The sequence below is a fragment of the Oryzias melastigma genome, linkage group LG14, assembly GCF_002922805.2.
Source record: "Oryzias melastigma strain HK-1 linkage group LG14, ASM292280v2, whole genome shotgun sequence".
In the NCBI taxonomy this organism is placed as follows: domain Eukaryota; kingdom Metazoa; phylum Chordata; class Actinopteri; order Beloniformes; family Adrianichthyidae; genus Oryzias; species Oryzias melastigma.
This window is the reverse complement of record NC_050525.1, coordinates 10,586,066-10,597,954: the sequence shown is the minus strand read 5'-3', so window position 1 is coordinate 10,597,954 and position 11,889 is coordinate 10,586,066. Positions and strand designations below refer to the sequence as shown.

Here is an 11,889-nt window from a genome sequence, read left to right as displayed (position 1 = left end):
CCCCCACACACACACACACACCCCCACACACACACAGACCTAGGGTCCACTGCAAGGATGGAGAAAGCGCTTGAGGACATTCACACAATGCCAGCCGCTTACAGACAGGACCTGAGGGACCACCACAAGCCCCCCCAGGCCTCCTGAGAGGAGCATAACAACTGGAGCTCGGAGACCACAAGCCCCCAACTCGGACAGAGATCGTTCCCCCGTCCAAAACCCCACACTCCCCAAACACCCCACCGGCCCAGATGAGGGGCTCAGTACCGCCTGGGAGTTCTGATCCGCCCCCACCACTGCACCCTAAAGCAGACTGAAGCTAGAAGCCCACCAGATCCAGCTCAGGGTAGAGAAAGGGACTGAAGTCCCGAAAAGGAGGAGACTGTCTCTGAGATCTGTCCCGAACACCCTCCGTCCTGCATAATGAGTCCCCTGGAGAGTTTCAAACTGAGTGGGAAGTTTGGACTTTTCGATTGATTAAAAGTTTTAACGCATTTATGCATCCAGAAACAATTATCTGTTTATAAAAATAGGCTGATGTAATCACAGATATCCTAGAAATAAATTGAAATAAAAATTAGACAAAAAAATACAATCAACAAATGGAGTAAGAATTTTTTTGTTGTTTTTACAGAGTAATTCCTGTAGCTGGGGTTACCAGAGAAATCCTACAGTTGTAATGTAAATTATTTTACACAATAAAAATATAAATCAATTTACAGTGATAGAAATCACAACTGAATCACTTTTAAATCCTAAAGTCAACAAAAGTTTTCCTGTTAACTTACTATAAAATACATACACTTTTGAAGATAATTTTGACATCCATTAGATGCTAAATGAACATCAATATTTTGTCAAATTAAATATAAATTATTGAACTAAAAAGTGCTTTACATTGTAAAAGCAACAGCTAAAAGTTGTTTAGCAGACTTGCATAAAGTTCGTTCTTAATGTTCTTAATTCCACTACCATACATGTAGAGATCTTTATCAAAAACATAAAAAATATAAATCAATTAATATATTTTGCAGATAACAATAATCCAACAATCCTTGAAAAACAGAGATAAACTTTTTTTGCAAAATGTATTGAGAAACAGCTGAACTGATGATTCTAAACATGAATCTTTTTTTGTCTAACAGTGAAATCTGTCAAACACATCAGCTAATTGAGGAGCATTTTAGGAAAATTGTAAATAACAATAGTAAAATTCAGAAAATGAATAATTTTCTATCACAAGACATTCACAAGCGCTGGTCCTCGGGGCTCGCCGTCCTGCATGTCTTCCACGCCGCCCTGCTTGAGCACACCTGATTCAGCTCGTCGTGAAGTTCTGCAGACGGCTGATAATGGCCGCCATCAAAGGCGGGAGTGTCAGAGCGGGGTAGGATTGAAAAATACAGGATAGAGTTCCCTAAGGGCCACTGCACTAAAATATGTTTTCTTAAACTAAGATTATTTTACTACTAAAAAAAAAAAAAAAAAAAAAAACTTTATCAATAAATTTATTTTTCTTTTCAAGATTCCATTTTTGCAGTGTGACTAGATTGGAGTTTATTCCACTGTGTTACTAATTAATCTTCTTATAATTTGGAATATTTTAAAGGTTATAAAAGTAATGAAACATTCTGAATTATGCTTTATCCTGACAAACTAAAACGTTTTGCATGTTTTTATTGGGGAGTGTGAGGATTTAAACTCCCATCAGGCCGTATTAGTACTTTTGAATCAATTGTACTGTTGGATTATGCAGCCAATAAAATAGTCGATCTGCTAAATTGATATCCTGACAGAGAGAGATTTGTTGACAGAGATGGAGATTGCTCCAAGTCCATCCATGAATTAGTTTTTTTGGGAGATTTCATGTTTGATCAAATAAATCTGGATGGATAAGCTAGATATCGACTCCTTCCAGGCCATCTGTCTGCCGTCTGGTTTCTCCCTATTTCTCACCACGCTGGCTTAGCTCCCTTTGGGTGTTATATTTCAGGTTCTGCACAAGTTCTGACTGGTCTGTTGAATGGAACATTCTGCACTCCTGAGGACAGAGGAGCACTTAGATGTTCTGTCACCACCACAAAGGCTAAGCGCAGCAGCGTTTCCATCTGCTGGCAGCCTTAAATTGACATCATTATAGAAAATGACTGGGGTGGATTTTATGACATTTTATGACATTTTCTTTTATCACACTTTTGTAAACCTTTGTTATTATTTTTTTCAGATTTGCCCCTAAGATCTAAAAGAGAGTTTGCATAATTTTATAGCATGAAAAGCAATTTCTAAACTCCACGGAAACCAGAAAATAAGCATTGCAGGTAAAATCTGTCTGTGCTTATTTATGAACATACATTCTAAAAAATTATCTTGACCAAAACATTGTAAATAGAGGCCTGAATGTGTGAATATGAAGAGATCAGCTCACATACTGTGAAGGATATCAGAGTGGAATTGCTATTTGTCTGTATTAAGACTGGAAACAAAAACAACAGGATAGATGCAGCTTCCAGAACAAGCATTCCCGCTGTACCTTGTCATTCAAAGAAACTAACACAGGTGCTTTCATCATGTTTGGATCTTTCTCTGTCAGCTGCAAGACAAGTGACGTCTCGTCTGTGTCACCAACATGGATATGTTTGTTTTTGTGGCCTATTTACATCAAGTACAGCAGATGCCCAACTTTAGCTCCAGGATAGATACCATGGAGTAATAGTTTTGGGAGAATTCTTTTAACTACATCCTTCTTGTGTTACCACACCCCGTCTATAGACACATTTCCCTCTTTAACTTCCATGAACTCAAGTAAGAGACGATTTAATGACGTCAACAGAAGCAAGTTTTTGGACTGTGTGATTGTATCAGTCTGAAAGTGAAAAACTCCTATTTAGATCACACATTTATTCATAATTTAAAGTAAAAGTAAAAATATAGAATCATTAGTTCCTGTATTTAAATGTTTTAGTGCTTAAAGACCCACTCAAAAAAAAGTGTTTTTAGCTTGTAGCATTTTCCTCATAATGGAGGACATAAATAAAGAAAATTCTGCTTAAAATTGCATTTCTACATATTTCTTTTTTCAAATTGTGGTGAATCAAGAGCAGAAGAAAAAAATATGGTTGTAAAATATTGTAGTATTACACACAAACAACAATCGAACAGATCAAATAGATCCGTGTACGTCTTTACGAGCTAATATCTGGATCAAAACTGAACAGCTGGATTTGCTCCAATAGTACTCGCCATATTTGTGGTGGAAAATTGTTTGATCCGATGGAATAAAGTACATTTGTCATAAAGTGTATTTATTCAACAGAGTTAAAAAAGATACCCGCTGGAAAGAGAGTCTGCAGATTCCCTCGCGTTTTAGGAGGAGCCTTCATCTTTTTACGCAGCAGCACAAAACAAGCTGTTGAGCAGATGATGATGTCATGCACATAAAATGTTCTAAATAATCATCAAAGTCTTCTGACAAAGAATAAACAAAATCGAATGACTCCTGAGCTCTATACACTACAGCTGCACACAAGGGTCAAAAGTTGGTGAAATATAAAGTCAAAGAACATATAATAAAATGCATAATTTCCATCACCAAGGTTAGGTTGAAAGTGTTAGGGGCATTTGATGAACTACTGCCGCTCTGCAGAAACTATGTCCTAGAAAACAACAGTTTTTAAAAATGATTTTGGCTAAAAATGGCATAATTAAAATACCACTTTTACAATAGACCAAAACATGATTGGAGAGGGACTTTTCCTGGAATTGGAGTGGGAATTTTCCTCTTAAAATAAACATAAAAGTAATAGAGTCAGTGGTCACAATTGTCGACATTTTAACATACACTGTACAAAGTCAAACATTGGATCAATTAACAAAAGTTTTGTAATTTGTTACATTAAAAATATTGTTTTTATTATTTAAATTTGATTTTTGAGTTGAGTAACCATCAACCCAAAGTTTTCATTTGATGAAAATTAAAATAAATGTAACAAATTACACATTCTTTGTTAATTGATTGAATATTTCCCTTTTTTCAGTGAACTGCCGTGTTCTCTCACGACACAATCTTGAGTAAAGGAGAAGAGCAGCATGGCCAACCTCTGCAAGCCTGATGGACCTTACATATAAAGCTAAACAGAAGTTATCAAAGCAACCGAAATAAAACTAAAAATAAACAGTTTGGGGTCCAATGTTCACTCGCATAATCAGTTGTAGTGCTAAAATAAGGAGCCCAGATGTTAAAGTCTTTAAGGATAGAGCTTAAAATCATATGATGATGCTTCTTTGAAAAAAATCTAATCTTTTTCTGATTTTAACTTTGTTTTTTGATCTTGAAAAGAACTGGTTTTGATTAAAAATTTAAAACAAATAGTTTAAATTGAATGTATGCAGTTAGATATTGTAGTTTTTGAGTGCGGGGTAACTCGTCTTTTGTTGAGACCAAATTCAGGCTTTTTTCCTTCTTTTTCTAGTCTTAATTTCCTTTAATCTAATTTATTGTAATATCAGATTTTAAATACTTCATGTATTAGTTTACACATTTTGGTAGAAAGTTTAAAAATCAATATTAAAGGATATGAAACTGTGACACCAATTACAACTTCTTCTTTGTCTGCCAATTAACAAAAAAAAATAGCTTTTGAAGCTGGTCAAACTTTGTTTCCCACAATTCCAAACAAAGCAAATGAAATGTAAGAATCTATAATGAGCTCAAGGCCTGAAGTGCAAATGAATTACACCTAACGTGAGACCTTTTGGAGGAGGATCATCAATGAAATGCTCCTCTAAGGATTGAGACGTTACAGAGCATGCCAAGTGTTTACAGCTAATCCTGACTTGAGGGTTAACGATTGGTATTTGATGCTGCCTCTCTGACCACGCTCCTCTGACTCCAATCAATAGTCATGTTAATAAGCGGCACCAATACTTGGCAAATAGGCCCCTCTCAGTGCTGCCTCAATTGCTGCATTGATCCTTGCACTCTAATTTTAATTCCAGTATTTCTTACAAAAGAAGCAGAATGCTGGAAGCACTGACCCTGGCTGAGGGTTTCTGATGAGCGAAGGAATTAAATTTGTTTTGTTGGTGTTTAGCGGCAGCTACGGCTCCGATCGGATGAAATGGCCACCAGAAAGAAAGTGTTGTAATTCCAAGAAAAGCAGAGGTTGACATTTTTGCAAAAGCAAAGTTCCTCTTTATAATACGTGATCTTGGAAATGCTCAGTGACCCAAATTGTTGGCGGCACAAACAATGCAGGATGTGGCACACGGGCCGCGGTGAGTAATGAAAACCAGAGCAGGTTTGCCTTTAATCAACTTGAAATGAGGCAAAAGGAAACTTTCATTATTTTGCGCTTTGGGCGAGTAAGCCAGGACATAAAGATGGCCAGTCTGATTGTGATGAGCTCTTTAGGGTGTCTGGCTTTGCTGAGATGAGTTTTCATGGACCCCAGCTATCCTGAGAGGAATGCTTTCAGGTGACGCTAATTGCTCCTCCATCCAGCTCGCTGTCATAGAAAAAGAAATCTGCCTGGTGGAAGGCTAAGTGCTCTCCAGGTCTTCCAGAATCATAATGATAGGAGCAAAAAAAAAAAAAGAAGAAGAAGAAGAAGGCTGGAAAATATGAGGAGTTATGAGCAACGGATGGATTTAAATGTATGCAGAAATGCAGACTGCAGCAAATAAATATAGCTGTCAGGCCCACAAAGTAGGCTTGATTTATCTGAAAGCAGGAATCTCATCTCTGGAGGAAACAAAACTGGAGATCACTACATGGTGCTTAAGCTTAGTGGTCTCAGGAAATTAGGCTGGTCCTTCACTCAGAGGGGATGTAAGTGACAATAAGCTAGTGAGCATTGTGCTCACCTTCTGGCTCCTGTGTGTTCCTATTAACGCTCGGCTTTTGCTGATTGCTTAAAATCCATTGTTTGGGAAGCAGGGAGAACGGAATATGGCCTTGGCTGTTTCATATATATATATATATAGAGGTGAATGTTCAAGCAAGATAACATTTCTCCCGTAATGAATCCTGTAAGTGCTGCTCTTTTTTTCATTGGGTTTTTATGAATATATTAGGAAAGACACAAAAACGCCACCTCGATCTGGTGTACAGAGATTACTCAAATGCAAGCGGGAGACAGAGTGGCTGTGAGGAGGGCACATTACCAGTATGTTGCACAGTGCAATCTAGTGGGTTTTATCACAGTAATGATGACACCGCAGCTGTTGAGTCCAGTGGAAGTTGATTCATTGCCCCCAACAGCTGGGTCATTTATTTTCCATGTATTGTGTTACCGTGTCATTTTGATTACGCATGGTTCATTTCTGCCTTTTGCAATAGCTCCTGCGAGTCGATGTAAATGTTCGTTTTAGAGCACCACCAGATGTTTTCAGCAATAAACATCAGTCAGAGTCAGTCTCGGTGGATGGCTCACTCATCTTGTGCGTAGCACCAGCGCGATAAACAAAAACATAAGCAAATAAAGATGACGCGGCAGGTGCAAGAAGTCGACGGATTTTAGATTTCTGAGCCTCGGGAGAAACTTTGATGTCATTATATATTCAACGGTGGACAGTTAGTGGCTAATTGCTTGAAGGAAATGATTGGGTTCATCTCCTCGCAGTGAAACCGCGGTGGTCACAGATTAAGTGAGGGACCCTTGTGTTTGGCGTGATGGGACGGATCTTTATCTCTCCTCGCTGACATTGTTCGGCACTGCAGCTCACAAGAACTCTCTGTTCTACAAAGGTCACGGATAACACAGCTCATTCCGTCCAATCCTGCGCTCCTTAGAAACAATATTTGAGATATTTTCTTTCATTGTTTGCATTGAATGTGCAGTTGTGTGTCTGTCAGTTGTGCTGCAGCCTTGAAGGGTGTTCATTACAGTAGCTTGATTGAAAAGGCAGTGGCTTGAGGAAAGAGATGACCTTCTCTGGTCCTCCTATTTTGATTAGTCTCTGAGAAAAAAAAGTTGCTGTGAAAAAGGGAACACTTATAATGGAAAGTGTTGGGTTTCTTGTATTGTTTGGAGTTCGATTTTCCTTTTTGCTCCAACTGGAACCGCACAGTGCACAGATCTTCTGATAAAGTTGTGGTTGGTGCAGGAGTTTGCTTGGTCAGCCAAAACCTTAGTTCCACAAATGATTATGCTGAGGCAGAAGTTCCAGCTAGGATTTAAAATAAGTCTTAACAGTCCAGAACAACATGCATGTGTGTGCAGTTACATACATCCACTCCACTGTACATGCACACCTGTGTGTCTGTGCAGGAGAGATTTTTTTTTTGCATTGTGAAAAAAGCCCCTCTGGGCATTTGGCAGCAGCACTGGTGAAGATAAGGTAGTCTGAGGTCTCCTGACAAGGCCAATGATTCATAATTGAGGCAGGACAGCTGTTGCTGGCTGCACTGACGGGTCCCATGGTGGATGACAGATGATTGAGCCCTCCGGTGCTGAACTATCTATCAGTCCAAATGTTCACTGTCCACTATCTGCTCACCCATCCCTCATAAGCCTCACTGCTATATGTAAACTACATGGTCACAGATCTGCAATCTGATGGAGCTCACTGAATATAGGATCCTCTTCGAGTGTCGCACGTCGCTTGGTAATACTGCAGAAATGCTCCGGTGTGCACAGACCTAAAAAAATAAATCAGTATGTGAAAGTATCAAAGGGTGGCCAAGACCTCATTAAGATTTACTGCAAGTATAGAGGCTGCAAAAGAAAAGAAAAAGGCTAGTTTAGCACACCTTTCGAAAGAATTGCATCATTGAAAACTTGAAATCGGCCTGACCTTAATTCATATTCATGTTTTGACACCAGAGGCTTGGAAAAGGTTTGAAGGACCCCCCTCTCAGCAGACGCTACTGAGAAAGGTAAAAAAAATAAATACAAAAGTGATTCAAACAATAAAAGAGTAAAAATCAGAAGAGAAAATAGAAATGAAAGTAAATGAATGTGTAAAAAGTCAGAGCAAATCTTATTATTTATAGCCTTCATTTACTTAGACTGAAGTGCAGTACTTAGATGAGTAAAACTTTGAAATAATTTCATGAATAAGTGCATTAGACAGAATTGAGGCAATTATTTAATCAGATTAAGAATTGAAATGGCCCAATTAAAACATTGTGGAACATTAAGAGATTTTTATTTCGCATGGGAAATGAATTGAAGAAATTTGTCAGATTTTGGATTTTAGTGAGTTGTAAAATATAGGGATTTTAGATTTCCAAACCTCGTGTTTTGGCAGCAATTGAAGCCAATACATGACCAGTAGGGTATATATGAAGTCACAAAATAAAAGATTTTCTTCAGATTCTCAATAAATTACTTTTTTCAGTCGAGCCAAAAACTTGTTTGTTTGTTTAATCTGAAAACTCATTTTTTTCCACAATTTATTTTACTCAATGGATTATTTTATTTATTTTTTTATTTCCTTTAAAAAATCGTTTAAGCATGTTAAAGGGCCATACCATTGAAAAACAACTTTTTTAGCTTTTTAAGTGTATCATACTGTTCAATCCTCACTATAAAGAGTTTAGTTATCAGAGAGAAACGAAGACACTCTGCCGAAGGCTCTAAGATGACATCGTGAAATGGGCGACACCCACATGCAGCAGCAGGCGGAGCTTCAGGAATTGAGTCGTTTTATTTCTGGGTAGGAAAAAAGTCATGAAAAATAACTAATATTTCACAGATATAGTACAACTCACAATAGTGGATCAGTGCAATAAAACCCAGAGAGGTGTGAAACTTGGGGTTGGGCATATAAAGGTCTCTATAGTTCAATCTACCCATATACATTGTATATGTTCAAACAAAAAAAGCCATAGAACACATCAGGCTAAAAAAACTACAAAAATCAAAAGATTACCATAAAATGATAGTATTATATTATTATTATAACATGTTTGTAACCCTGTGATGAATTAAGTTACAAATGCTCCATATTTTGCACATTTGTGACAGAGTTTGTAGCATTTGGGGAGCATTAGAGCTCATGCATTTTAGTCTGTATTAAGGCACAAGTCAGTCTGGTTTTGTTTTTTATAAAGTTCCTGTTGACAAAATTCAATATTCAGAATAAAACTCTTTATGAAAGTAAATGATTTAATGTATATAAAAAATAGTTGGATTAAAAGAAAAAAAAATGCCTGAAACTGACTTTAAACTGGAATTTGTTATTCACATTTTTTTTTAGGTGAACAATCAAGGAGACATCAGATAATAAGAGTTATGGCAGATCAGCGTCTAGCCTTGACTGCTAGTTCAATAAACACAAGTGGATGCTGCGTGAACACATGACAGTGTTTTTTCCGAGCAAATAACTAAAAGCCTAAAAGCCTTTTGGATATTTTGTTTAATTGGTACTCTCAAGATGACGGGTAAAAACAAGCTAAACAAATCAAGAGATTCCACACTACATTTAGTGCAGGGGTAATGGGATGCAATTTGAAGTTCCCATAGTAATCTTAGTACGTGTTTTTTTTGCTGATTGTCACATATTCTAAACTGACCCATCAAAGAAACTTAACAGGTTAAAAATAAATGAATTAAAAACACAGTTATTATTCAGGACACTCGGTTTCTAAATTTAGGATTAAATTCAAGAAGATTAAATTGCAATTGCAAATGACCTGCCCTTAACTCCTTAAATGAATGACTATAAATGTAAAGTATGACGGATAATTACTGTTCTGTTCAATGGGAAGGATTATGAAGTTCTGAGTCGAGCTGATGTAACTGGATTTACAAAATGTTCAAGTTCTCTATATTAACTCTGAGAAAAAGGGGAAATAAAGTGCCTCAGGCTGTGTCATTGCTGTTGCCCTTGAGGAATGGGGAATCTGGGATTCTTAAGTCATGCAGCTTTCATTTATTATTCACCATGTTGCTGAATTTTATAACAACACAGGGATTATTTCTGAAAGTAGAAAAATATATTATTACCTATGGGTGTGACTGCTTTCTTTTTATGACAAAACCGCAAGAGTGGCTTTGAGTTCAAAATAAAAAAATTAAAAGTTAGAATCGGATCAATCAAAAGCGCTGATCTCATGCATCCTTCCAGAAGAAGTCACCTCCAAGCTGAGGCTCACATTGTCCATTAGCCTCACTGCTCTCCCTGACAGCTCCCATTTGACTGAGTGACGGTTAGTCAACACGACCAAATTCACTTGGCTGCCAACATTGTGAATAGGGCTCATCCCGCCCACCGCTGAAGCTTTTCCAGGCTAATGTTCCAACACTCCTTCACACGTATTACCTCAGAGACACCAGCCTATGGAGGGAAACTCCTTTTTTTCTGCTTTGTGGCACACACCTGCCTCTCAGAACAGGTCCATTTCCCATCTGCTTAAATGTTAGCTCAGTCCAATTAAAGTCCAGAAGCTGGAGACGGTGAAGATGCATTTTATGCATTTTTAAAAAGTCCTCAAAGTCTAACCATTTATGCAAACCATTTGCATAAATGGTTTTTAGCTGTTTTCCTAACTTATAAAAAAATATAATTTATTCACAAAGTGAAAGTCTAAATCGAATAATGATACAAGGGAGGATTTTGAATGTGATAAGGTGATTCGATAAGAGCCGTGGCCAGATAACTTTCAATGAAAGCCTATTAAACCCTAATGCCAAATTCAGGTTAATAACCCCACGGAATCAACTTGAAAGCATTTCCCTTTGTCAAGCAGAACAATAGTCAAGAGCTGCTGTTGCAGATGCCTCTGCCGCCCAAAGATGTGAGGCCACAAAGAAAGTGCATGATGTCAGGAGTGGTATGGCTGGTGCACACACTAAACCGTCTATTAGAAAGTTCTTTCCTATTATTAAAGCCGTCTTAAATATTCAGCACAAATGTCATGTTGGTATTTCTAATCCTATGACCTTGTTAGCACTTTCTGGGTGGTTAAAGATGTATACGCTGGAGTATTGGGTTAAGAAAGTGTGGGAAAACCCCAATAAAGAAACTAAATAATCAGATTAATATGTTTCAATGTTTTTTTTATTATTATTATTATGGTTTATAATGAACCATTTGAAACAGATTATTATACTAACATGGTCCAAGGGGGTAAAAATGACTTCTAAAAGTGACCCCAAATTTAAGCTAAAATGTAAAAATATTTTTGTTGCTTGGCTGACTTTATGTAAAAGCTAACCCCACATTTTAGGTGACCTCTAAATGTTGATTTTCTCTCAAGTTCTTTTGTTTATTTGAAGAAAACTCACTGCACTTAAAGACCATGTCACACAGCCATTGGTGGGTTGAGAATTAAGGTGTCTCTGTGGATTTTACGTAGTTTTTTGTCATTACTACGTAAATCATGTCTTTTGCTAGATCCAAACACAAATTTGTGGCTTTCCATGAACATTCCACGTATGTCTAACGGACTTTAATGCATCTACCACCAATGTATAACTTTAATATCATGAATACAGCGCACATATCATGTTAAAATGACGTAATTGACCCACACATCACTGATGAATTGCATATAAACAGCTAAATAATTACACGGTTCGTGCATGCTTCACTTTGTATAAATCAGCCGATCTTTCACCCCTCTTGCAGTCTATATCAAGTGGGGGTCTCTCTATACCCACATCTGGTTTGTCCAGGCGAGGGGTCTTTCGTAGGTCAGTGTCTGCTGCCGCACAGAAGGCGGGTTGCGGTAGCGGGCCGGGTACGGCGGGCGCTAATGCACTCATGCCAGGCCTGTGGCAGGAGATACACAAGGCGGACCCCTTAGCTGGCGCCTAGCAGCTGACTGAACTAGTGCGGACCAGGGGAATCCCACTGTTTAAATAAAACAAAGCATCGCAAGGGCCGGCGGCGGGTGCTGACGCGATGTGATTCCTGCCCAGTGCTCTGAATGTCAAAGGCAAG

At 38.0% G+C, this 11,889-nt stretch overlaps 1 protein-coding gene across 2 annotated transcripts in view; it reads left to right on the top strand.

Moving 5' to 3' along the window:
• The window catches only part of LOC112142646 (seizure protein 6 homolog), a 115,019-nt gene that overhangs the window by 67,774 nt on the left and 35,356 nt on the right, over positions 1 to 11,889 (top strand). The window lies entirely within an intron of this gene.